This window comes from Arachis hypogaea, chromosome 4 (genome assembly GCF_003086295.3).
Source record: "Arachis hypogaea cultivar Tifrunner chromosome 4, arahy.Tifrunner.gnm2.J5K5, whole genome shotgun sequence".
NCBI classification, from domain to species: Eukaryota; Viridiplantae; Streptophyta; class Magnoliopsida; order Fabales; family Fabaceae; genus Arachis; species Arachis hypogaea.
In genome coordinates this window covers 49,226,185-49,252,893 of record NC_092039.1, presented here as the reverse complement: position 1 = coordinate 49,252,893, position 26,709 = coordinate 49,226,185, and positions in this window count along the sequence as shown.

Sequence of the window (26,709 nt, the reverse complement as noted above, 5' to 3'; positions counted from 1 at the left end):
AAGAGGACATACAGGACATAGCTGAAGAAGAAGAAGCTCAACCACAGGAGGAAGCACCAAAAGGCGCAGACATTGCAGAAAACACCACTCCCATTCCATTTTCACAACTTGCAAGGAAGCCCAGGAAGCAGTCAGAACCTGATCCCAAAATGGTAGAAATCTACAAAAAGGTTGAGGTAACTGTTCTCCTTTTTGATGTTATTCAACAGGTACCTAAATATGCAAAGTTTCTAAAAGATTTATGTATACATAAAGACAAAATTAATGAATTAGAAACTATCCCTTTAGGTAGTTCCATATCTGCTTTAATGGGAAGATTACCTGAAAAGTGTAGTGACCCAGGTCCCTGTATAGTTAGTTGTACTATTGGTGGTGTAGTAATTTATGATTGCATGTGTGATTGTATAATGCCTTTATCTGTATATGATGTTTTAAGGCTCCCTCCCTTAAAAAGCTTGGTAGCTCATTTTGTGTTGGCAGATAAAAGCATTATTATAGTAGCTGGAGTTGCTGAAGATGTTTTGGTGAACATTAAAGGGCTCACTTTCCCAACCGATTTCTATATCTTGGAGATGCCCAATAATGACTCAGATAAGCCATCATCAATCCTACTTGGCAGACCATTCCTAAAGACATCAAAATTCAAATTAGATGCTTTTTCAGGAACATATTCTTTTGAAATAGATGGCCAAATGGTAATCTTCAATTTGAATGGAGTTGCAAACAACCCTCCAGAAGATCATTCTATCTTCCAATGTGATATCATAGATGAAATTGTAGCTGAAATTCACCAGGAAGAGTTGGAAGAACAGTACACAGAACAAGGTCCAAGTGTGGGGACTCTATTAACTGACAATAAAGGCACTTCGGCATTTTCACAAGCTCCAGACAATCTAGAGCCTACCCATGACCAGAAGATAGAGTTGAAACCTCTCCCTCCACATCTCAAATATGCTTATCTTGAATATAGGCAGATGTTTCCAGTTATTATTGCATAGGACCTCACTCCTGAACAGGAAGAGCAGTTACTTAGTGTGCAGAGGAAGCACAAGAAAGCAATTGGGTGGAGTTTGGCAGACATAGTAGGCATCAACCCTCAAGTATGTGAGCATAGAATATTTTTAGAGGAAGGAGCAAGACCTGTCCGCTAACCCCAAAGAAGACTGCATCCCACTATTTTGGAAGTTGTCAAAAAGGAAGTGACCAGACTATTGGAAGCAGGTATCATTTATCCCATTTCAGATAGTGAATGGGTTAACCCAGTACAAGTGGTACCCAATAAGTCTGGAGTCACTACAGTGAAGAATGAGCATGGAGAGCTCATACCAACCAGAGTACAGAACGCTTGGAGAGTCTGCATTGATTACAAGCGTCTCAACCAAGCCACCCGTAAGGATCACTACCCACTTCCATTCATTGACCAAATGCTGGATTGCCTGTCAGGTAAATCACATTATTGCTTTCTAGATGGTTACACAGGTTACTTCCAAATTCATATAGCTCCTGAGGATCAGAAAAAGACTACCTTTACATGTCCTTTTGGGACTTATGCTGATAAGAGAATGCCCTTTGGCCTGTGCAATGCACCATTGATGATCAGATTTCTTGACGGTTTAGAATTTATCTAATGAAGTCTCGTTATGAAGTATAGTTTCCAATCCAATCAATAATCCTTTCATGCAAAAATTTTGGTTGTCATTAGTAACAAACCCCAAATGAATTTATAACTGGAGTATTTGGACTCCGGGTCGTCTCACAAAGAGTTGCAATGAAATGTATGATTATTGGCTATGAGGGTTATAAGGGGTTTTGGTTGATTAGAGGGGCAATAAAATAAAAAGACAAGAAAAGTAAATTGAGCAAGTAATTAAAGAAAGCAAGTAATAAAGAGAGGCATTCATGGCAATGGATTGAGATCATAAGCTTTCTATCCTATTCATGCATGATTAATTCATCTTATTTAGTTAACTCCAACAATTAGGGAGAATGTCAAACAAGATTAACCAATCATGTCACAATAATAAACAAGAATTTGTCTCATTACGTCAACTCCAACGAATAGGGAGAAAGTCTAATGAGACTAGCTAATCTCAATCCAAAAGTCCTAATCGACTTACTAATTAAACTAGCAAAAGATTAGCGTCAATGGAAATAATCTTCCATAAGTCCTAATCGACTTACTAATTAAATTAGCAAAAGATTAGCGTCAATGGAAACAATACTAGCTAACAACTCTATATTACCAACATGAGTTGGGTTTTCATGACTCAAGATTGCCCAATCACTCTTTCCAAGCCAAGAATGCTCAAAATCTACTCTAACATCCTACCAAGCATTTTGTCAAATACTTGGTAGGCATAAAAGGAAAGCATAGTAAAATTGCAAGGAATGTAAATCTACACTACTCAATTGCAATGAATTAAACAACACTAAATCCAAATCAACAATAAAGGAACATAAATCATAAATTGCATTGAATTGAAAATAGAAGAACAAAAATGCATCAACATAAAAGTAGAGAATTACATGAATGAGATACAAAATTAAAGAGAGAAAGAGTAGAGGAACAAGGAATTATAAAGGAAAAGTAAATCAAAGCATGAATTAAACCTAGATCTAAGATGGAAATTAACCTAACCTAATTCTAGAGAGAAGAGGGAGCTTCTCTCTCTAGAAAACTAACTAAAGGCTCATGTTGGCTAAACTAATTGCTCCCCCTTTGCCTGGACTTCAATTCATCATGAAATACACTTAGAAACAAGTTGGAATTGGGCCTGGGCTGCTCAGAAATCGCCCCCCAGCGATTTGCCTTTAAGTGGGCCAAGTAAGAGTATCGGCGCGTGCGCGCCATGTGCGCGTGCACGTCGATTGGCAAATCCTCTTCCGCGCGAAAGCGGTATGTACGCGTGCGCGTCCTTGTGGAAAACCACTTTTGCGCGTCCGCGCCTTGTACGCGTGCGCGTCCATTGGTGCATTCCAATTCTTTGTTTCTTCATGCATTCTCCTTTTAGCATGCTTTTTTCTTCATTTCTTCCATCCAATACTTGTCTTATGGACCTGAAATTACTTAACAAACACATCAAGGCATCGAATGGGATTAAAGTGAATTAAAATCACCAATTTAAGGCCAAAAAAGCATGTTTTTACATTTAAGCATAATTCAAGAGCGAATTACAAAACCATGCTATTTCATTGAATAAATGTGGGAAAAAGTGGATAAATCCCCCAAAATAAGCACAAAATAAACCACGAAATCGGGGTTTATCAAATCTCCCCACACTTAAACTAAGCATGTCCTCATGCTAAAATCAAGAAAGAATCAAAGGGTATCACATTTATTCAATGCAAACTACTAAATGCAATCTATCTATATGCAATCTATCTACATGAATGCATCCACTTGGTCAAAACATGTCAATTTCTAAGAATACATATATAAGTATAAGGGCTAAAGCAATAGCAATCAAATCTACCCACAATTGAATTGAATCATTGAAAGATTTTACAAACTTGCAAGAAAAGATGATTAAGGGTGGAAACATGTACTTGAGCGATCGAACCCTCACCGGACGTGTATCCGCTCTAGGCACTCAAGTGTATGGGGTTGATTCACTTAATTCTCCCCGAATCATGCTTTCCAAGATTTGTTTTTTATCTAACAATCAACAATTACTTTATGCATGCATACAAATATCATGAGGACTTTTCCATAGGTTGTAATGGGGCTAGGGTCAAGGTAGGATGCATATGGTCAAGTGAGCTAGAAATTTGAATCTTTGATTAACTTAAACTTCCCACCTAACCTATGACAACCTATACAATTCTAAACAAACCTAAATACCCATTCATCACTTTTTCACACACTCATGTATTCCTTCTTGATCACCACACATATGCATTGATTATTATTGAACTTCACTTTGGGGCATTTTGTCCCCTTTTTATTGCAATTCTTTTTCTTTCTTTTTCTATATTAATTTTTTTTTCATCAAGTATATATACAAGTACCAATGCATATGGTTTCGCATTTGATTAATACATGAGTATGTACCCAATTCCCAAGATTTTTCAACAAAGATGTAAACACACTTTTATCTCTACCCAATGTCCCCAACTCTCCCAAACTTGAATGGTAAGCACTCTCACTAGCTTAAGCTAATCAAAGATCCAAACAAGGGACATTTATTGTTTTTCACTTAAGGCTTGTAATGTGCTAACATTAAGAACAAATGGGTTAGGCATAGGCTCAAAATTGGTTAACAATGGAAGATAAAAGGTAGGCTATTTGGATAAGTGAGCTATTTGAACAATGGCCTCAATCATATAAATGCATGTATACACAAATAATGGACATAAAGAATCAAACAAATCAAAGATTACAATAATAGGAAGAGAACAATGCACACAAGAATGAAAATAAGTGGCTATATGATGTAACCACACAATTAGGCTCAAATCTCACATGCTTGTGTTCTTAGCTCAAAAACATGATCCACAATTGTATAATTCAAGCAAGTTCTTAAAAAAATTTTTTTTCAATCAATTGGGGTGCCCTGTAGATAAATTTCTTGGAAAATATCATGATTTTGGCTAAGCTTAATATATACATATGCAAAACAAGAAAATGCAACTAAAAATCCTAAAATGAAATGTAAAAGTGTTGGGATTAGAGACTTGTTACCCAAAAACGCCGAGTGGTTGGACAACCTCCCCACACTTAAAAGTTTGCACCGTCCTCGGTGCATCCAAAGATGAGCAAGGGGGTACGGCGACTCTCCTAGTTGCTACCTTCAGCTGGTAGGTCGACCGGTTGCTGTGTGTTCTTCCTTTCGCTTCCATTTTTGCTTATGGTGCATCAATCATGAAAATCAAAATAAACACCGTAAGATGAGAAAATACAAAATCTAGGAAGCGTACATTGTTGGAATGAGGTAAGAACTACTAGAATGGAGTTAGTGAATTAGTGTGACATTGATGAAAAATAGGTGTGTGGGTTCTAAAATTGTGTGCGGTTTGGAACACACACACACTAGTATATATAAAAAAATTATGTCACAATTACACAAAAGAAAACATGCACTTCACTCATTCTAGTGTGCTTGAGATACTTTAAAAGACTTATAGGCTTAAAACAACCCAACAAGTAGTGAAGAAGCATAAAAGCATTCAAGCAAAAAAATCAAGCGATTGTGAAATTGGATAATGAATGGACATTGATTGATGTATAATTAAACTTGGTGAACAAAATGGTAATAAAAGCTCACACAACAATCAATGACACATATTGAAGTTGTTGCAACACCTAAGTGACATAGAGGTGGACACATGAGTGCTATGGGCCTTAGAGAAAAGAATATAGAAGTGAAAATCAATCACATAGCAAGCAGGGCCCACAAAGCTTGGAAAGCTCAAAAATATGTTACTAGGTAAGCTTTCGATCCAATTTTTCAACCGCACAATTTCAATGCATGAAATAGGTGAGTACAGGTAAATCATAAACAAGTATCGCCTAAAAAAAATGCAATGATAATGTACAATTGCCTAACAATGGATGATAAATGCATGGCGGCCAGAACATGCAATTCAAGAAGTTAAGATGCATGAAGACAATGTAACATGTACTTGGTTTTCAAAAATATTAAGCATTAAGAACCCGAAACCAAGTGACAAAATACAACCTCAATAATTAAATCCAACAATAAGAATTAACAATAATTATGCTAACATAACATTCAGTTAATAATAGGCAGTAAGAATTAGCAACAAAATCAGAAATCCAACACTTATAATGGAAAATAGAAAATTAAAAGAAAAATTAAACTAATTAAACAATCAACTAAAAGAAATGGTTATGGATGGTGTTTGGTAGTGTTGGATGATGGGTGAGAGAAGGGAAAAAAAAAGAGGGAAAGAAATGGAAAGAGATGAGAAGAAGAAAAGGCGGGTGAAACAGAGCAATCCACGCGTGCGCGCGCGGATGGACGAGAGGAGAGGGGGTGCGGAGGTGCCAAGTGCGCTCACACGTGGGTATGGAAATGTGAAGGGACGCAGGTGCGCACTATGTGCGTCCGCGCTGGTTTAGGCACAGAGTTGGCCCAGAGTTGGCACAATGATGAGAGAACTTTTGCGTGGTCTAGAAATTTGCAGATAAATTCTCGTTGCAAGTATAGTTTCTAAACCTTCAAAAGTCCTTTCATACAAACGTTTTGGGTGTCACAAGTAACAAACCCCTTTAGAAATTGTTAACCGAGTATTCAAACCTCGAGTCGTCTTCTTAAGGAACTGCGAGGAAGTATGTTCTTATTATTGGTTATAAAGGTTGTAATCGGGGTTTAGAAGGTGAGAAGCAAGTAATTTAAATGATGAGTGAATTAAATGGAAATTAAAAATAAATAATAATTGTAAAACAACTTTTGGCAAGATAAGGGAATTTAGAGGTCTAACTTAGTTATCTCTCTCAACTATAATAAAAGTTGAATCTAAACTCCACTTGGTCAACCTTTGCCAGGGCAAGGAAAAGTCAAGGGACTAATTAAAATGACCTTTGAATCCTAATTATTTCTGAAGAAAAGGTTGGGATTATTCAGGTTCAGCTCAATTAGCAAGATAACGATTATTAATTACGTTGAGTTTAATAACTGTTGAGTTACTAAATTCTTAATCAGAACAAAAAGGGGAAAAAGTAAAATTGCTGGAATAATAAAAATATCCTTAGATGGGAAGCAATGGCAACTTAATTCAAAGAGAATAATTATAAACTAAAAATACCTCAATTATCATTAAATAAAAATGTCATCAACAGCCAATTGGGCAACATCAATCAAACATAATAAAGGCTTCAGAGTAATCAAAATATAAAAGAGAAATTAAATAGTAAAAAGGAATATTAAACCTGGATCGAGAGTCACTCTAGAAAGAGAAATCCTAAATCCTAAGAGAGAGAGAGAGGAGAGAACCTCTCTCTCCAAAACTACATCTAAAACATGAAAAGTAAATTATCAGAGGCCTTCTTATGAATGGATGCATTCCCCCACTTTATAGCCTCTAATCTGTGTTCTCTGGGCCAAAAACTGTGTCAGAAACAGCCCAGAAATCACTTCCAGCGCTTTCTGGTCCGTACAGGTCGCGGAAAAGTGACGCGGCCGCGTCGTCCACGCGACCACACGGATTGGGTGTTGGCCAGGTCACGCGTCCGCGTGACCCACGCGTTCGTGTCGTCTGGTGTCGGGGCAACTATGACAAATTATATATCAAATCAAAGCCCCGGACGTTAGCTTTCCAACGCAACTGAAACCGCATCGTTTGGACCTTTGTAGCTAAAGTTATAGCCATTTGAGTGCGAAGAGGTCAGGTTGGACAGCTTAGCAGTTTCTCCAACTTCTTGCATTCCTTTCACTTTTGCATGCTTCCTTTCCATCCTCTGAGCCATTCCTGCCTTTATAATATCTGAAAACACTTAACACACATATTAAGACATCTAATGGTAATAAGAGAGGATTAATAATAAGCAAATATAAGATCAAAGAACCATGTTTTCAATCATAGCATAAAATCAGGAAAGAAAATGTAAAACATGCGAATTGTATGAACAAGTGAGTAAAGAGTTGATAAAAACCACTCAATTGAGCACAAGATAAACCATAAAATAGTGGTTTATCATACAACTCTTGGTTCCTTAACCTGGAGGTGGAACTTCTAGATCTACGCGTACGCGTACATGGCGCGTGCGCGTGGATGGTCGAGAATGCATAAGGCACGCGTACGCATGCATGGCGCGTACGCATGGGTTGGTGCTCTGTTTTTCAAAATTTTTCAATGTTCTTGCACCAAACCAAGCATTCCAAGTCTCCAAATAGCTACTAAAACATCATAAAACCTTATTTAACCTACTAGACTCCCAATTAAACTTCAACTAAGCAATTCAAAACAAAGAATCAAACCTATTTTACCAAGATTTACAAAAGAAAAAAAATGAAAAGAGTTTACCATGGTAGGTTGCCTCCCACCTAGCACTTTTGTTTATTGTCCTTAAGTTGGACTTTTGGGGAGTGGTGGACGAAATTGTGATTCCCTTTTTTCTTGTAATTGGATTTATAAAAGATGTATACTTTGAGGGCATTGTTTATTTTCTTCACAATCTCGTTCAACTAACCAGCAAGTGTACTGGGTCGTCCAAGTAATAACCTTACGTGAGTAAGGGTCGAATCCACAGAGATTGTTGGTTTGAAGCAAGCTATGGTCACCTTATAAATCTCAGTCAGGCAAATTAAACATTATTTATGGGTTTGAGGATAGGAATAATAAAAAGAAATAAATAATAAAAGGGATAGAACACTTATGCAGATTCATTGGTGGGAATTTCAGATAAGCGGATGGAGATGCTGTAGAGCTCTTGGACGCCTGCTCTCCTACTCCTTCTACTCAATCCTTCTTACTCCTTTCCATGGCAAGCTTTGTATAGGGGTTCACCATCAACTGTGGCTACTTTCATTCCTCACGGGGAAATAACCTGTGCGGCTGTCACTCGCACAGCTAACCAGTCTGGAGGCATCACCCATGGCTGATAGCTACATCCCATCCTCGCAGTGAAAACTATGCTAACGCACTCTGTCACAGTACGGCTAATCACCGGTTGGTTCCCGCTCCTACTGGAATAGAATCCCTCTTTTGCGTCTGTCACCAACGCCCAGCAGGTTAAAGTTTGAAGCACGTCACGGTCATTCATGATCGGAATCCTACTCGGAACACCACAGACAAGGTTGGACTTTCCGGACTCCCAGGATCCTACTCAGAACACCACAGACAAGGTTGGACTTTCCGGATCCAGATGAATGCCGCCAACTATCTAACTTATACCACGAAGATTCTGTTGGGGAATCTAAGAGATACGCATTCAAGCTCTGTTGCATGTAGAACGTAAGTGGTTGTCAATCACTCGCGTTCATAAGTGAGAATAATAATGAGGGTAATTGAACTCATTACATTCATCATGTTCTTGGGTACGAGTGAATATCTTGGAATAAGAATAAGAGAGAATTGAATAAAAGAAGATAGAATTTCATTAATACTTGAGGTACAGCAGAGCTCCACACCCTTAATCTATGGTGTGCAGAAACTCCACCGTTGAAAATACATAAGCAAAAGGTTCAGGCATGGCCGAATGGCCAGCCCTCTCCATGATCAAGTGACCGAATAATGAAAGACTTAAAGTGGTCAAAAGATGTCTAATACAATAGATAAATGTCCTATATATACTAGACTAGCTTCTAGGGTTTACATGAGTAAGTAATTGATGCATAAATCCACTTCCGGGGCCCACTTGGTGTGTGCTTGGGCTGAGCTTGATGAATTCACGTGTAGAGGCATTTCTTGGCGTCAAACTTCAGGTTATGACGTGTTTTGGGCGTTCAACTCCGGATCATGACGTTTTTCTGGCGTTTTACTCCAGACAGCAGCGTGTACTTGGCGTTCAACGCCAAGTTACGTCGTCATTCTTCGAATAAAGTATGGACTATTATATATTGCTGGAAAGCTCTGGATGTCTACTTTCCAACGCCGTTGAGAGCGCGCCAATTGGAGTTCTGTAGCTCCAGAAAATCCATTTCGAGTGCAGGGAGGTCAGAATCCAACAGCATCAGCAGTCCTTTTGTTAGCCTTCTTCAGAGTTTTGCTCAAATCCCTCAATTTCAGTCAGAATTTACCTGAAATCACAGAAAAACACACAAACTCATAGTAAAGTCCAGAAATGTGAATTTAACATAAAAACTAATGAAAACATCCCTAAAAGTAGCTCAAACTTACTAAAAACTATATGAAAACAATGCCAAAAAGCGTATAAATTATCCGCTCATCACAACACCAAACTTAAATTGTTGCTTGTCCCCAAGCAACTGAAAATCAAATAGGATAAAAAGAAGAGAATATACTATAAAGTCCAAAATATCAATGAATATTAATTTAATTAGATGAGCGGGACTTGTAGCTTTTTGCTTCTGAACAGTTTTGGCATCTCACTTTTTCCTTTGAAGTTTAGAGTGATTGGCTTCTCTAGGAACTTAGAATTTCAGATAGTGTTATTGACTTTCCTAGTTAGGCATGTTGATTCTTGAACACAGCTACTTTATGAGTCTTGGCTGTGGCCCTAAGCACTTTGTCTTCCAGTATTACCACCGGATACACAAATGCCACAGACACATAACTGGGTGAACCTTTTCAGATTGTGACTCAGCTTTGCTAAAGTCCCCAGTTAGTGGTGTCCAGAGCTCTTAAGCACACTCTTTTGCTTTGGATCACGACTTTAACCACTCAGTCTCAAGCTTTTCACTTGGACCTTCATGACACAAGCACATGGTTAGGGACAGCTTGATTTAGCCGCTTAGGCCTGGATTTTATTTCCTTGGGCCCTCCTATCCATTGATGCTCAAAGCCTTGGATCCTTGCTACCCTTGCCTTTTGGTTTTAAGGGCTATTGGCTTTTTCTGCTTGCTTTTTCTTTCTATTTTATTTTTTTTTTCGCCACTTTTTTTTTTCTTTTTCACTGCTTTTTCTTGCTTCAAGAATCAATTCATGAATTTTTCAGTTCATCAATAACATTTCTCTTTGTTCATCATTCTTTCAAGAGCCAACAATTTTAACACTCATAAACAACAAGATCAAAAAATATGCACTGTTCAAGCATTCATTCAGAAAACAAAAATTATTGCCACCACATCAATATAATTAAATTAAATTCACTAATAATTTCGAAAATTATGTACTTCTTGTTCTTTTGAATTAAAACATTTTTCTTTTAAGAGAGGTGAAAGACTAATGGATTTTATTCATAGCTTTAAGGCATGGTTACACACTAATGATCATGAAGTAGAGACACAAAAACATAGATAAACATAACACTTAAAAACCGAAAACAGAAAGAAAATAAAGAACAAGGAATGAATCCACCTCTAGTGGCGTCTTCTTCTTGAAGGACCAATGATGTTCTTCAACTCTTCTATGTCCCTTCCTTGCCTTTGTTGCTCCTCTCTCATAGCTCTTTGATCTTCTCTTATTTCTTGGAGAGTGAGGGCGTGTTCATGGTGTTCCACCCTTAGTTGTTCCACGTTTTGGCTCAAGTCTTCTAAGGAGGTACTGAGTTGCTCCCAATAGTTGTTGGGAGGAAAGTGCATTCCATGAGGCATTTGTTGATGAACTTCCTCATGTTCTCCTTGGGGCCGTGAGGGACTTCCCTTGTTTGCTCCATCCTCTTCTTGGTGATGGGCTTGTCTTCTTCAATGGAGACATCTCCATCTATGATAACTCCAGCTGAATAACATAGATGGCATATGAGGTGGGGGAAGGCTAGCCGTGCCATGTATGAAGGCTTGTCAGCTATTTTGTAGAGTTCATTGGCTATGACTTCATGAACCTCTACTTCCTCTCCAATCATGATGCTATGAATCATGATTGCCCGATCCACAGTAACTTCAGATCGGTTGCTTGTAGGGATGATGGATCTTTGGATGAACTCCAGCCATCCTCTAGCTACAGGCTTGAGGTCCAGTCTTCTTAGTTGGACTGGTTTGCCTTTGGAGTCTACTCTCCATTGGGCGCCTTCCACACAAATGTCCATTAGGACTTGGTCCAACCTTTGATTGAAGTTGACCCTCCTTGTGTAGGCGCGTTCATCACCTTGCATCATGGGTAGATGAAACGCCAACCTCACATTTTCCGGACTGAAATCTAAGTATTTCCCCCGAACCATTGTGAGATAGTTCTTTGGATTCGGGTTCATCTTTTGATCATGGTTCCTAGTGATCCATGCATTAGCATAGAACTCTTGAACCATCAATAATCCGACTTGTTGCATGGGGTTGGTTATGACTTCCCACCCTCTTCTTTGGATCTCATGTCGGATTTCCGGATACTCATTCTTTTTGAGCTTGAAGGGGACCTCAGGGATAACCCTCTTCTTTGCCACAACATCATAGAAGTGGTCTTGGTGGCTCTTGGAGATTAATCTCTCCTTTTCCCATGATTCGGAAGTGGAAGCTTTTACCTTCCCTTTTCCTTTTCTTGAGGAAACTCCGGTCTTGGGTGCCATTGATGGTGAAAAAAAAATAAAAAGCTAGGCTTTTTACCACACCAAACTTAAAATTTGCTCGTCCTCGAGCAAAAAGAAAAGAAGAGTAGAAGAAGAAGAAGAAGAAAATGTGAGTAGAGAGGGAGAAGGGGGGTTCGGCTATGTAGAGAAGAAGGGGTTATGTTGTGTGAAAATGAAGAAGAAAAGGGAGGTATTTATAGGGAGGGGGGGAGGGTTAGGTTTCGGCCATTTTGGGTGGGAATGGGTGGGAAATTGAATTTGAATGTAATGGGGGTAGGTGGGGTTTATGGGGAAGAGGAGGTTGATGTGAATGGTGCATGGGGTAATTGGGAAGAGAAATTGATGTGATTGGTGAAGGTTTTTGGGAAGGGTGACATTGAGAATGAGATTTGGATTAGGAGAGTGTGAATAGGATTAAAAGAAAAGGTAGGTGGGGATCCTGTGGGGTCCACAGGTCCTGAGGTGGGGATCCTGTGGGGTCCACAGGTCCTGAGGTGAAAAGAAATACCATTCCTTCACCCTATAGGCGTGTAAATTGCCTTCATGCACCATTCTGGCGTTCAAACGCCCATTGGTGCATGTTCTGGGCGTTAAACGCCCATGTGATGCTTGATTCTGGCGTTGAACGCCAGCTTCAAGCTTGTTTCTGGCGTTCAGCGCCAGATTGTCCTCTGCGTGCGCATCCTGGCGTTAAACGCCAGGATGTTGCTTGTTTTGGGCGTTCAGCGCCAGGAAGATGCTCTGTTCTGGCGTTGAACGCCCGCCAGATGCATCTTCTGGGCGCTGAACGCCGGCCCGTGCGTCCTCCAGGGTGAAAAATTTTTTTCTTCTGTTTTTGACTCTGTTTTTAATTTTTTTTGATTTTTTCGTGACTCCTCATGATCATGTACCTAATTAAACACAAAAATAACAAAGAAACAAAATAAAATAAAATTAGATAAATAAAATTGGGTTGCCTCCCAACAAGCGCTTCTTTAATGTCAATAGCTTGACAGTGGCTCTCATGGAGCCACAGAGCAATCAAGTCAATGTTGTCTAGTCCCAACACCAAACTTAGAGTTTGGATATGGGGCTTGAACACCAAACTTAGAGTTTGGTTGTGGCTTCACAACACCAAACTTAGAGTTTGACTGTGTGGGCTCTTCTTGACCTTGAACTGAGAGAAGCTCTTCATGCTTACTCTCTTTTGTCACAGAGGGATGGCCATGTGCTTGAAACACAAGGTATTCCCCATTTAATTGAAGGACTAGCTCTCCTCTGTTGGCATCTATCACAGCTTCTGCTGTGGCTAGGAAAGGTCTTCCTAGGATGATGCATTCATCATCTTTCTTCCTAGTATCTAGGACTATGAAATCAGCAGGGATGTAAAAGTTTTCAACTTTTATAAGCACGTCCTCTACTATCCCATGAGCTTGTCTTATGGATTTATCTGCCAATTGAAATGAGAACAAGGCAGGTTGTACCTCAATGATTCTTAGCTTCTCCATTACAGAGAGTGGCATAAGGTTTATCCCTGACCCAAGATCACACAGAGCTTTTTCAAAGCTCATGGTGCCAATGGTGCAAGGTATTAAGAACTTGCCAGGATCTTGTTTCTTTTGAGGTAGAGTTTCCTGAATCCAAGTTTCTAATTCATTAATGAGCAAGGGAGGTTTACTTTCCAAAGTCTCATTACCAAACAGCTTGGCATTCAGTTTCATGATAGCTCCTAGATATTGAGCAACTTGCTCACTAGTCACATCTTCATCCTCCTCAGAGGATGAATAATAGTCAGAGCTCATGAATGGCAGAAGGAGATTTAGTGGAATCTCTATGGTCTCTGTGTGAGCCTCAGATTCCTCAGGATCCTTATTAGGAAGCTCCTTCTTGCTTGGAGGACGTCCCAGGAGTTCTTTCTCACTAGGATTTTCGTCCTCCTCCTCCTTTGTGCTTTCGGCCATGTTGACTAAGTCAATGGCTTTGCACTCTCCTTTTGGATTCTCTTCTGTATTACTTGGGAGAATACTGGGAGGAGTTTCAATAACTTTCTTACTCAGCTGGCCTACTTGTGCCTCCAAATTTCTAATGGAGGATCTTGTTTCATTCATGAAACTGAAGGTGGCCTTTGACAGATCAGAGACTATATTAGCTAAATTAGAATTATTTTGTTCAGAGTTCTCTGTCTGTTGCTGAGAAGATGATGGATATGGCTTACTATCATTCAGCCTATTGCGTCCACCATTGTTAAAACCTTGTTGAGGTTTTTGTTGATCCTTCCAGGAGAAATTTGGATGATTTCTCCATGATGGGTTATAGGTATTTCCATATGGTTCACCCAGATAATTAACCTCTGCCATGGCAGGGTTCTCAGGATCATAAGCTTCTTCAGAAGCTACCTCTCTAGTACTGTTGGATGCATGTTGCAATCCATTCAGATTTTGAGAGATCATGTTGACCTGTTGAGTCAACACTTTGTTCTGAGCCAGTATGGCATTCAGAGCATCAATTTCAAGAACTCCCTTCTTCTGAGGGACCCCATTATTCACGGAATTCCTCTCAGAGCTATACATGAACTGGTTGTTTGCAACCATGTCAATGAGTTCTTGAGCCTCTTCAGGCGTTTTCTTCAGGTGAATAGATCCACCTGCAGAATGGTCCATTGACATTTTCGAAAATTCAGAGAGACCATAATAGAATATATCTAATAGGGTCCATTCTGAAAACATGTCAGATGGACATCTCTTGGTCAGCTGCTTGTATCTTTCCCAAGCTTCATAGAGAGATTCACCATCTTTTTGTTTGAAAGTTTGAACATCCACTCTCAGCTTGCTCAGCTTTTGAGGAGGAAAGAATTTATCTAAGAAGGCAGTGACCAGCTTATCCCAGGAGTCCAGGCTATCCTTAGGTTGTGAATCCAACCATATTCTAGCTCTGTCTCTTACAGCAAAAGGGAAAAGCATGAGTCTGTAGACTTCAGGATCAACTCCATTCGTCTTTACAGTATCACAGACTTGCAAGAATTCAGTTAAGAACTGATAAGGATCTTCAGATGGAAGTCCATAAAACTTGCAGTTTTGTTGCATCAAAGCAACTAGTTGAGGCTTAAGCTCAAAGTTATTGGCTCCAATGGCAGGAATGGAGATGCTTCTTCCATCAAATTTGGATGTTGGCTTTGTGAAGTCACCAAGCATTCTCCTTGCATTATTATTATTATTATTTTCGGCCATCTCCTTCTCTTGTTCGAAAATTTCTGAAAGGTTGCTTCTGGATTGTTGTAATTTAGCTTCTCTTAATTTTCTCTTCAGAGTCCTTTCAGGTTCTGGATCAACTTCAACAAGAGTGCCCTTTTCCTTGTTCCTGCTCATAAGAAAGAGAAGAAAACAAGAAAAGAAAAAGGAATCCTCTATGTCACAGTATAGAGATTCCCTCAGGTTAGTAGAAGAAGAAAGAGGTAGAAGAATGAAGAAGGATGAAGAAGAATTCGGATGAAGAGAGGTGAAGAGAAGTGTTAGTAGTTAAATAATTAAATAGAATAAGAGAAGAGAAAGAAATTTTCGAAAATAATTTTGAAAAAATGGTTAGTGATTTTCGAAAATTAAAGATGAGATGAGATTAAAATTAGAATTTAAAACAATTAAAAAGAATTTTTGAAAAAGAGGGGGAGAATTTTCGAAAATTTAGAGAGGGAAAAGTAGTTAGGTGGTTTTGAAAAAGATAAGAAACAAACAAGGAGTTAGTTAGTTGATTGAAAAAGATTTGAAATCAAATTTTGAAAAAGATAAGAAGATAGGAGGTTAGATAAGATATTTTGAAATCAAATTTTGAAAAAGATAAAATTTTTGAAAAAGATAAGATAAAAGATAAAAAGATATATTTGAAAAAGATATTTGAAAAAAAAGATTTAATTTTTAAAAATTACTTAACTAACAAGAAACTACAAGATAAGATTCTATAATTTAAAGATTGAACCTTTCTTAACAAGAAAGTAACAAACTTCAAATTTTTGAACCAATCACATTAATTGTTAGCTAATTTTCGAAAATTTGATAAAAAGATAAGAAAAAGATTTTGAAAATATTTTGAAAAATATTTTTGAAATTTTCGAAAATGCTAAAAAAATGAAAAAGATATGATTTTTGAAAAAGATTTTGAAAAGATAAGATTTTTAAAATTGAAATTTTGACTTGACTTGTAAGAAACAACTAATTTTTAAAAATTTTTGACCAAGTCAACCCAAAATTTCGAAATTTTAGAGGAAAATAAGGAAAAGATATTTTTGATTTTTAAATATTGAATGAAAAACACAAAAATGACCCAAAACATGAAAATTTTGGATCAAGACACAAGATGCATGCAAGAATGCTATGAATGTCAAGATGAACACCAAGAACACTATGAAGATCATGATGAATATCAAGAACATAATTTTGAAAAATTTTTGATGCAAAGAAAACATGCAAGACACCAAACTTAGAAATCTTTAATGCATGAAAATTATGAATGCAAAAATGCACATGAAAAACAACAAAAGACACAAAACAAGAAATCATCAAGATCAAACAAGAGGACTTGTCAAGAACAACTTGAAGATCATGAAGAACACTATGAATGCATGAATTTTCGAAAACAATGCAAGAAAAATTTTAAAAGCATGCACTTGACACCAAACTTAAAAATTAACACAAGACTCAAACAAGAAACACAAAATATTTTTGATTTTTATGATTTTCTAATTTTTTTTTTTATTTTTATTGATTTTTTTCGAAAAACATTTTTGGAAAAACGAAAAATAAAAGAAAAATTTTGAAAAAGATTTTTGAAAAGAAAATTACCTAATCTGAGCAACAAGATGAACCGTCAGTGGTCCATACTCGAACAATCCCCGGCAACGGCGCCAAAAACTTGGTGTTGTTGCCGGATTAAAAACTTGGCACCATTGTGGGTTGGAAACAATTGTTTGAATTTTTGTTCGAAATTGATTGTTCCCCGGCAACGGCGCCAAAAACTTGGTGGACGAAATTGTGATTCCCTTTTTTCTTGTAATTGGATTTATAAAAGATGTATACTCTGAGGGCATTGTTTATTTTCTTCACAATCTCGTTCAACTAACCAGCAAGTGTACTGGGTCGTCCAAGTAATAACCTTACGTGAGTAAGGGTCGAATCCACAGAGATTGTTGGTATGAAGCAAGCTATGGTCACCTTATAAATCTCAGTCAGGCAAATTAAACATTATTTATGGGTTTGAGGATAGGAATAATAAAAAGAAATAAATAATAAAAGGGATAGAACACTTATGCAGATTCATTGGTGGGAATTTCAGATAAGCGGATGGAGATGCTGTAGAGCTCTTGGACGCCTGCTCTCCTACTCCTTCTACTCAATCCTTCTTACTCCTTTCCATGGCAAGCTTTGTATAGGGGTTCACCATCAACTGTGGCTACTTTCATTCCTCACGGGGAAATAACCTGTGCGGCTGTCACTCGCACAGCTAACCAGTCTGGAGGCATCACCCATGGCTGATAGCTACATCCCATCCTCGCAGTGAAAACTATGCTAACGCACTCTGTCACAGTACGGCTAATCACTGGTTGGTTCCCGCTCCTACTGGAATAGAATCCCTCTTTTGCGTCTGTCACCAACGCCCAGCAGGTTAAAGTTTGAAGCACGTCACGGTCATTCATGATCGGAATCCTACTCGGAACACCACAGACAAGGTTGGACTTTCCGGACTCCCAGGATCCTACTCAGAACACCACAGACAAGGTTGGACTTTCCGGATCCAGATGAATGCCGCCAACTATCTAACTTATACCACGAAGATTCTGTTGGGGAATCTAAGAGATACGCATTCAAGCTCTGTTGCATGTAGAACGTAAGTGGTTGTCAATCACTCGCGTTCATAAGTGAGAATAATAATGAGGGTAATTGAACTCATTACATTCATCATGTTCTTGGGTACGAATGAATATCTTGGAATAAGAATAAGAGAGAATTGAATAAAAGAAGATAGAATTTCATTAATACTTGAGGTACAGCAGAGCTCCACACCCTTAATCTATGGTGTGCAGAAACTCCACCGTTGAAAATACATAAGCAAAAGGTTCAGGCATGGCCGAATGGCCAGCCCTCTCCATGATCAAGTGACCGAATAATGAAAGACTTAAAGTGGTCAAAAGATGTCTAATACAATAGATAAATGTCCTATATATACTAGACTAGCTTCTAGGGTTTACATGAGTAAGTAATTGATGCATAAATCCACTTCCGGGGCCCACTTGGTGTGTGCTTGGGCTGAGCTTGATGAATTCACGTGTAGAGGCATTTCTTGGCGTCAAACTTCAGGTTATGACGTGTTTTGGGCGTTCAACTCCGGATCATGACGTTTTTCTGGCGTTTTACTCCAGACAGCAGCGTGTACTTGGCGTTCAACGCCAAGTTACGTCGTCATTCTTCGAATAAAGTATGGACTATTATATATTGCTGGAAAGCTCTGGATGTCTACTTTCCAACGCCGTTGAGAGTGCGCCAATTGGAGTTCTGTAGCTCCAGAAAATCCATTTCGAGTGCAGGGAGGTCAGAATCCAACAGCATCAGCAGTCCTTTTGTTAGCCTTCTTCAGAGTTTTGCTCAAATCCCTCAATTTCAGTCAGAATTTACCTGAAATCACAGAAAAACACACAAACTCATAGTAAAGTCCAGAAATGTGAATTTAACATAAAAACTAATGAAAACATCCCTAAAAGTAGCTCAAACTTACTAAAAACTATATGAAAACAATGCCAAAAAGCGTATAAATTATCCGCTCATCAGGGAGCTTCCATCAAGGTGGCTTGTGCTTGAATCCATCCTTGAACATCCACCAATGCTTGGACTTCCATTGTGCTTCATCATTCAAAGTTAATAACTCCAAGCTTTGATGGAGTTCTTCACAAACCAGAGGCTCCCAAAGTTGATCTTCCTTGTGTGATCCGGGATCCCATACTTTGTTTTCACACCCGTCCTTGAGTTGATCATGGTGATTTCCTTCGGGTGGCAAGAGAGATGAATTCTCATGGAAGCACCAAACTATCCTCCTAGACCCATCTACTTCAGCACTACACCAATCCATGCTCTTCAATTTTGAGCTTCCAACCATATTGAGCCTAGACTTACAACGCCAACCACTAAACATCCTCCTCTTACGCTTAATTCCACAAAGCGCCCTAAGTTGGCCATCCGTTTTAAGAATACCATATTCAAGTGGGATAATAAAGCTAAGAGTTAGAAGTTTTACCCACTCAAATGAAGGATTGGATGACAACCTAGGTGGAGGAGTTTCCAATAATCTTGACAAAGCACGCTCCACTCCCGTCCATCCTCTTCTAGAGGCTTCCACCACTTGGCAAGGTTCTTCAAACTCTACCTCTTGCCAAGCTTCCTCAAGTTCAAGCTCTTCTTCACCAATGTCTTTTAGCTCCTCCCCATCACTCAAATCATAAATAGGAGGTTGAGTGAAATCTACCTCATCATCAATTCCAAGTATAGTGGGGAAGGGTTCTTCAAGCTCAAAAGGATCACAAATTGACTCGGAATCGTCATAAATAGGAGGACCTATTTCTTGGGACACTTCTTCTCATTCTTCAATCACATTGTGCCTTGGAGGTTGTGCACTCTCCTCCTCAACATCAACTTCAAACTCCATGGAAGAAGGCTCTTCACTTTGTGATTCCCCTATGTACTCAATATGTCCTAAGGTTCCAACCACTACTTCCTTTGGTTCAATAATCTCTACCTTCTCCGCTTGTTGCACTTCTTGCTTTAACTCTTCTTCTCCACCTTGAAGCTTCAAGTCCATTCCCTCACTAAGCTCCTTGGGTGCTTCTCCATATTCAACAATGGGAGTGACCTGATCGCATAGGCTTAGGCGGGATGAGACTATGTTGCTAACGGCTTCTACCATGATAGCCATCTTAGCTCTTAGCTCCGCAAACTTCTTTTCATCCTCCTCGTGTTGCCTTAGGATATGAGATTCAAGATCTCTCAATTCTAGCATAAAGGCTTCATCAGAGGGTTGTGGTGGAAGAGAGGGTTCATTGTTTGAGGGAAAGGTATTGTAGTTGGAAGGTGGTTCATATTGGTAAAATTCTTGAGGTGGTGTGTGTGGACTTTATGGTTCATGGGAGTATTGGTATTGGAAAGGTGGTGGTTCTAGATGTGGTTCATATGGTGGTTGGTATGGTGGGTATGGGTTAGGATCATATGGAGGTGAATGGTGGTATGAGGCATGTAAGTATGGTGGAGGGCTATATTGAGGAGGGGGATCATGTGCATATGATGATTGTGGTTGACAACCACAATGAGGGTCATCACATATATTAGATTGGTATGCATCAAGATTTGAATTGTACCCATAAGAGTCCGGAGGGGGTTGTTGCCAAGAAGGTTATCCATAAGCTTGGGGCTCCTCCCACCTTTGATTTTCAAATCCTTGATGCACATCTTCATTGAAGCTTTCATTTCCTACAACATAGTTTGAACCACACTCATAGCCAAAGTGAGAATTCATGATAGCAAAAGAAAAATGGAAATAAAATCAAATAAGAGATAGAGAAAACCAAACCCTAAAAACTAGCAAGAGCTAACAAAAGCGAGCATATTCACACTATTCACACATATACAATAACCAATAACATAACACCATTGCAACTCCCCAACAATGGCGCCATTTTGATGATAGGACTTTGGGATTGAGATTAGCTAGTCTCATTAGACTTTCTCCCTATTTGTTGGAGTTGACGTAATGAGATAGATTCTTGTTTATTATTGTGATATGATTGGTTAATCTTGTTTGACTTTCTCCCGATGTGTTGAGTTAACTAAATAGGATGAACTAAACATTGCATGACTAGGATGGAAAGCCTATGATCTCAATTCATTGCCATGAATGTCTCTCTTTATTACTTGCTTCCTTTAGTTATTTGTTTGATTTACTTTTCTTGCCCATTTAATTTCTTGCCTCTTTATTTTATTGCCCCTCTAATCAACCAAAACCCCCTATACCCCTCATAGCCAATAAGCATACATTTCATTGCAACTCTTCGTGAGACGACCCGGAGTCCAAATACTCTGGTTAATTCTTATTGGGGTTTGTACTTGTGACAACTCAATATTTTTGCATGTGAGGACTCTTTGTTGGTGTAGAACTATACTTACAACGAGAATTCATTCATTTGAGGAAAATTCTATACCACACAAAAGTCCTATCATCAAAATGTATTGAGTCTTTTCAGGTTTAATTCTTATTTATTATTGTGACATGATTGGTTAATCTTGTTTGACATTCTCCCTAATTGTTGGAGTTAACTAAATAAGATGAATTAATCATGCATAACTAGGATAGAAAGCCTATGATCTCAATCCATTGCCATGAATGTCTCTCTTTAATTACTTGCTTTGTTTAATTACTTGCTCAATTTACTTTTCTTGTCTTTTTATTTTATTGCCCCTCTAATCAACCAAAATCCCCTATAACCCTCATAGCCAATAATCATACATTTCATTGCAACTCTTCGTAAGACAACCCGGAGTCTAAATACTCCGGTTATAAATTCATTTGGGGTTTGTTACTAGTGACAACCAAAATTTTTGCATGAAAGGATTATTGATTGGTTTGGAAACTATACTTCATAACGAGACTTCATTAGATAAATTCTAAACCGTCAAGAAATCTGATCATCAAAGAGACTACTTTCCAGAGGTGCATGATGAGTCTTTTCTCTGATCTTATTGAGGACTGTATGGAGGTTTTTATGGACGATTTTAGCGTTTATGGTAATTCTTTTAACATTTGCTTAGATGGATTATCTAGAGTATTAGATAGATGTGTCAATACAAACCTTGTCTTAAATTTTGAAAAATGTCATTTTATGGTTAAACAAGGAATTGTACTAGGACATGTTGTATCTAATACTGGCATTTCTGTAGACCCAGCAAAGGTGAATGTTATTTCTAGTTTACCTTACCCCTCCTCTGTGAGGGAAGTCCGTTCGTTCCTTGGCCATCCAGGTTTTTACAGGAGATTTATTAAGGACTTTAGTAAGGTAGCACTTCTTTTATCCAGATTACTGCAGAAGGATATTGAATTCGAGTTCAATGAGGATTGCAGACAAGCGTTTGATAAGCTGAAGACCAACCTTACTCAAGCCCCAATTGTGAGAGGACCAGACTGGAGCCAGCCGTTTGAAATCATGTGCGATGCTTCCAACCATGCAGTAGGAGCAGCGCTGACTCAGCATGAGGGTAAGGATCCTTTTGTTATTGCTTATGCATCTAAGACTTTAGACGCTGCTGATGAGCGGATAATTTATACACTTTTGGCATTATTTTTAGTATGTTTTTAGTATGTTTTAGTTAGTTTTTATTATATTTTTATTAGTTTTATTTACAATGAGTTTGTGTGTTTTCCTGTGATTTTAGGTATTTTCTGGCTGAAATTGAGGGACCTGAGCAAAAATCTGATTCAGAGGCTAAAAAGGACTGCAGATGCTGTTGGATTCTGACCTCCCTGCACTCGAAGTTGATTTTCTGGAGCTACAGAAATCCAATTGGCACGCTCTAAATTGCATTGAAAAAAGTAGACATCCTGGGCTTTCCAGAAATATATAATAGTCCATACTTTGCCCGAGATTTGATGGCCCAAACCGGCGTTTCAAATCAGCTCAAGAATTCTGGCGTTTAACGCCGGAACTGGCACAAGAATGGGAGTTAAACGCCCAAACTGGCACAAAAGCTGGCGTTTAACTCCAAAAAAAGTCTCTACACATGAAAGCTCTAATGCTCAGCCCAAGCACACACCAAGTGGGCCTGGAAGAGGATTTTTATGTCATTTACTCATCTTTGTAAACCCTAAGCTACTAGTTCTCTACAAATAGGACCTTTTGCTATTGTATTAGACATCTTTTGATCTATTTAGATCTGAGGATCATCTTTGGACGTCTAGTTCTTAGATTATGGGAGGCTGGCCATTTGGCCATGCCTAGACCATGTTCTTATGTATTTTCAACGGTGGAGTTTCTACACACTATATATTAAGGTGTGGAGCTCTGTTGTACCTCAGGTATCAATGCAATTACTATTGTTCTTCTATTCAATTCAGCTTATTCTTGTTCTAAGATATCACTTGTTCCTCAACTTGATGAATGTGATGATCTGTGACACTCATCATCATTCTCACCTATGAACGTGTGTCTGACAACCACCTCTGTTCTACCTTAGATTGAGTGGATATCTCTTAGATCCATTAATTGGAATCTTCGTGGTATAAGCTAGAATTGATGGCGACATTCAAGAGAATCCGGAAGGTCTAAACCTTGTCTGTGGTATTCTGAGTAGGATTCAAGGATTGAATGACTGTGACGAGCTTTAAACTCGCGATTGTGGGGCGTTAGTGACAGACGCAAAATAATCACTGGATTCTATTCTGACATGATCGAGAACCGACAGATGAATAGCCGTGCTGTGACAGAGCGCGTTGAACATTTTCTCTGAGAGGATGGGATTGTAGCCATTGACAACGGTGATGCCCAACATACAGCTTGCCATGGAAAGGAGTAAGAAGGATTGGATGAAGACAGTAGGAAAGCAAAGAGATGGAAGGGATAAAGCATCTCCATACGCTTATTTGAAATTCTCACCAATGAATTACATAAGTATCTCTATCTTTACTTTATGTTTTATTTGTCTTTTAATCATTAATCCTCCATAACCATTTGAATCCGCCTGACTGAGATTTACAAGATGACCATAGCTTGCTTCTTACCAATAGTCTCCGTGGGATCGACCCTTACTCGCGTAAGGTTTATTACTTGGACGACCCAGTGCACTTGCTGGTTAGTTGTGCAAAGTTGTGATAAAGAGTTGAGATTGCAATTGAGCGTACCATGTTGATGGCGCCATTGATGATCACAATTTTGTGCACCAAGTTTTTGGTGCCGTTGCCGGGGATTGTTTGAGTTTGGACAATTGACGGTTCATCTTATTGCTTAGATTAGGTATTTTTCTTCAGAATTTTTAAGAATGAATTCTAGAGTTTCAAGGTGATGTTCTTATCATCACCAAAGACGATTGATTCTCATCAATTTAGCTCTTGAATGTAATGTCCTGCTTAAGCTTGGCTAGCCATGTCTAATCTTTTTAGACTACAGCTTTAGACTAACATTGCATGATTCCTGGAATTCTTATTAAAAGTTTTGATCCTCTTTATTTTCTCTTCCATATAATTTTTGAAAAATCCAAAAAAATTATAAAATCTTAAAATCAAAAATATTTTTATGTTTCTTGTTTGAGTCTAGTGTCTCATTTTATGTTTGGTGTCAATTGCATGTTTATGTTCTTCTTGCATTTTTCGAATTCATTCATGTGTCTTCATTGATCCTCAAGTTGTTCTTGATGATTTACTTGCTCTGATCTTTAAATTCTCTTGTTTTATGTGTTTTGTTGTTTCTCATATGCATTCTCAATTTGTTAGTGTCAGTAGTATACAAACTTCTAAGTTTGGTGTCTTGCATGAATTGTTTATTTGATTTTAGTTGCATTTTGATTATTCCTCATCATTAAAAATCCAAAAAATTTTTCAAAAGTGTGTTTTTCTAGTCAATAATACAGAGAATTGAAGATTCAGAACATAGAGCAGAGGAATCACACAGAAAAAGCTGGGCGTTCAAAACGCCCAGTGAGGAAGGAAAGCTGGCGTTTAAACGCCAACCAGGGTACCTGGCTGGGCGTTTAACGCCCAAAAGGGTAGCATTTTGGTCGTTAAACGCCAGAATGGATACCATTCTAGGCGTTTAACGCCAGGATGGCACAAAAGGGAAGATTCTGTTTTTAATTCATTTTTTTTTTCAAGTTTTCATAATTTTTCAAAATCAAATCTTTTTCAAATCATATCTTTTCAATCATATATTTTCAAAATCAATTTCTTTCCATTTTTCAAAAATACTTGCTAACAATTAATGATTTGATTCAACATTTCAAGTATGTTTCCTTTCCTGTTGAGAAAGGTTTAATGTCTGAATCATATCTTTTAAATTTCTTGTTAGCCAAGTCATTAATTTTAAAAATCAAATCTTTTTAAATTGTTTTTCAATCATATCTTCTTAATCACATCTTTTTCAAAATAGTTTTCAATCATATCTTTTTGATTTCTAATTTCAAAATCTTTTTCAAATTTCACTTAATTTCTTTCCCAATCTTAGTTTTCAAAAATCAATTACCATTTTTCAAAACTTCTTTTAATTAATTCACTTTAATTTTCAAAAAATTTCTTCCCATCTTCTCACATCCTTCTATTTATGGACTAACACTCCTCCTCAATGCACAATTCGAACTCTATCCCACTTGATAAGTTTGAATTCTTCTACCTCTTCCTTCTATTCTTCTTTTCCTCTGACACCTCAAGAAATCTCTATACTGTGACATAGAGGATTCCATATTTTCTTGTTCTCTTCTCTTTCATATGAGCAGGAGTAAAGACAAAAGCATTCTTGTTGAGGCTGACCCTGAACCTGAGAGGACCTTGAAGCGAAAGCTAAGAGAAGCAAAAGTACTACTCTCTGTAGAGGACCTAACAAAAATCTTCAAACAAGAAGAAGACATGGCAGCCGAAAACAACAACAATGCCAACAATGCAAGGAAGGTGTTGGGTGACTTTACTGCACCTACTCCCAACTTCTATGGGAGAAGCATCTCTATCCCTACCATTGGAGCAAATAACTTTGAGCTTAAGCCTCAATTAGTTTCTCTAATGCAACAGAATTGCAAGTTCCATGGACTTCTGGTGCACGAATTTGTAATTCGCACAACTGGTGGACGAAATTGTGATCACTATTCTTTGATTTGCATTCATTGTAAAATTATGGAATTTAGAAATTGGCATGAGTGGACACAACTCCGTTCAACTAACCAGCAAGTGTACTGGGTCGTCCAAGTAATAAACCTTACGTGAGTAAGGGTCGATCCCACAGAGATTGTTGGTATGAAGCAAGCTATGGTCACCTTGTAAATCTCAGTTAGGCAGATTAATTTTGTTTATGGTTTCAAAAATTAATGATAAAAAGAAGAAATAATAAAAGGGATAGAAATACTTATGCAGATTCATTGGTGGAAATTTCAGATAAGCGAATGGAGATACTGTATGGCTCAAGAATGCCTGCTTTCCCACTGCTTCAACTCAATCCTTCTTACTCCTTTCCATGGCAAGCTGTGTATAGGGGTTCACCATCAGCGGTGGCTACTTTCAATCCTCTCGGGAAAATGATCCTATGCGGCTGTCACTCGCACGGCTAATCGTCTGGAGGCATCACCCATGGTTGATGGCTACATCCCATCCTCGCAGTGAAAACTACGCTCACGCACTCTGTCACAGCACGGCTAATCACTGGTTGGTTCCTGCGCCTACTGGAATAGAATCCCTTGATTCTTTTGCGTCTGTCACTAACGCCCAGCACTTGCAAATTTGAAGCACGTCACAGTCATTCATTACCGGAATCCTACTCGGAATACCACAGACAAGGTGAGACTTTCCGGATTCCCAGGATCCTACTCGGAATACCACAGACAAGGTGAGACTTTCCGGATCCTCATAAATGCCGCCATCTATCTAGCTTATACCAC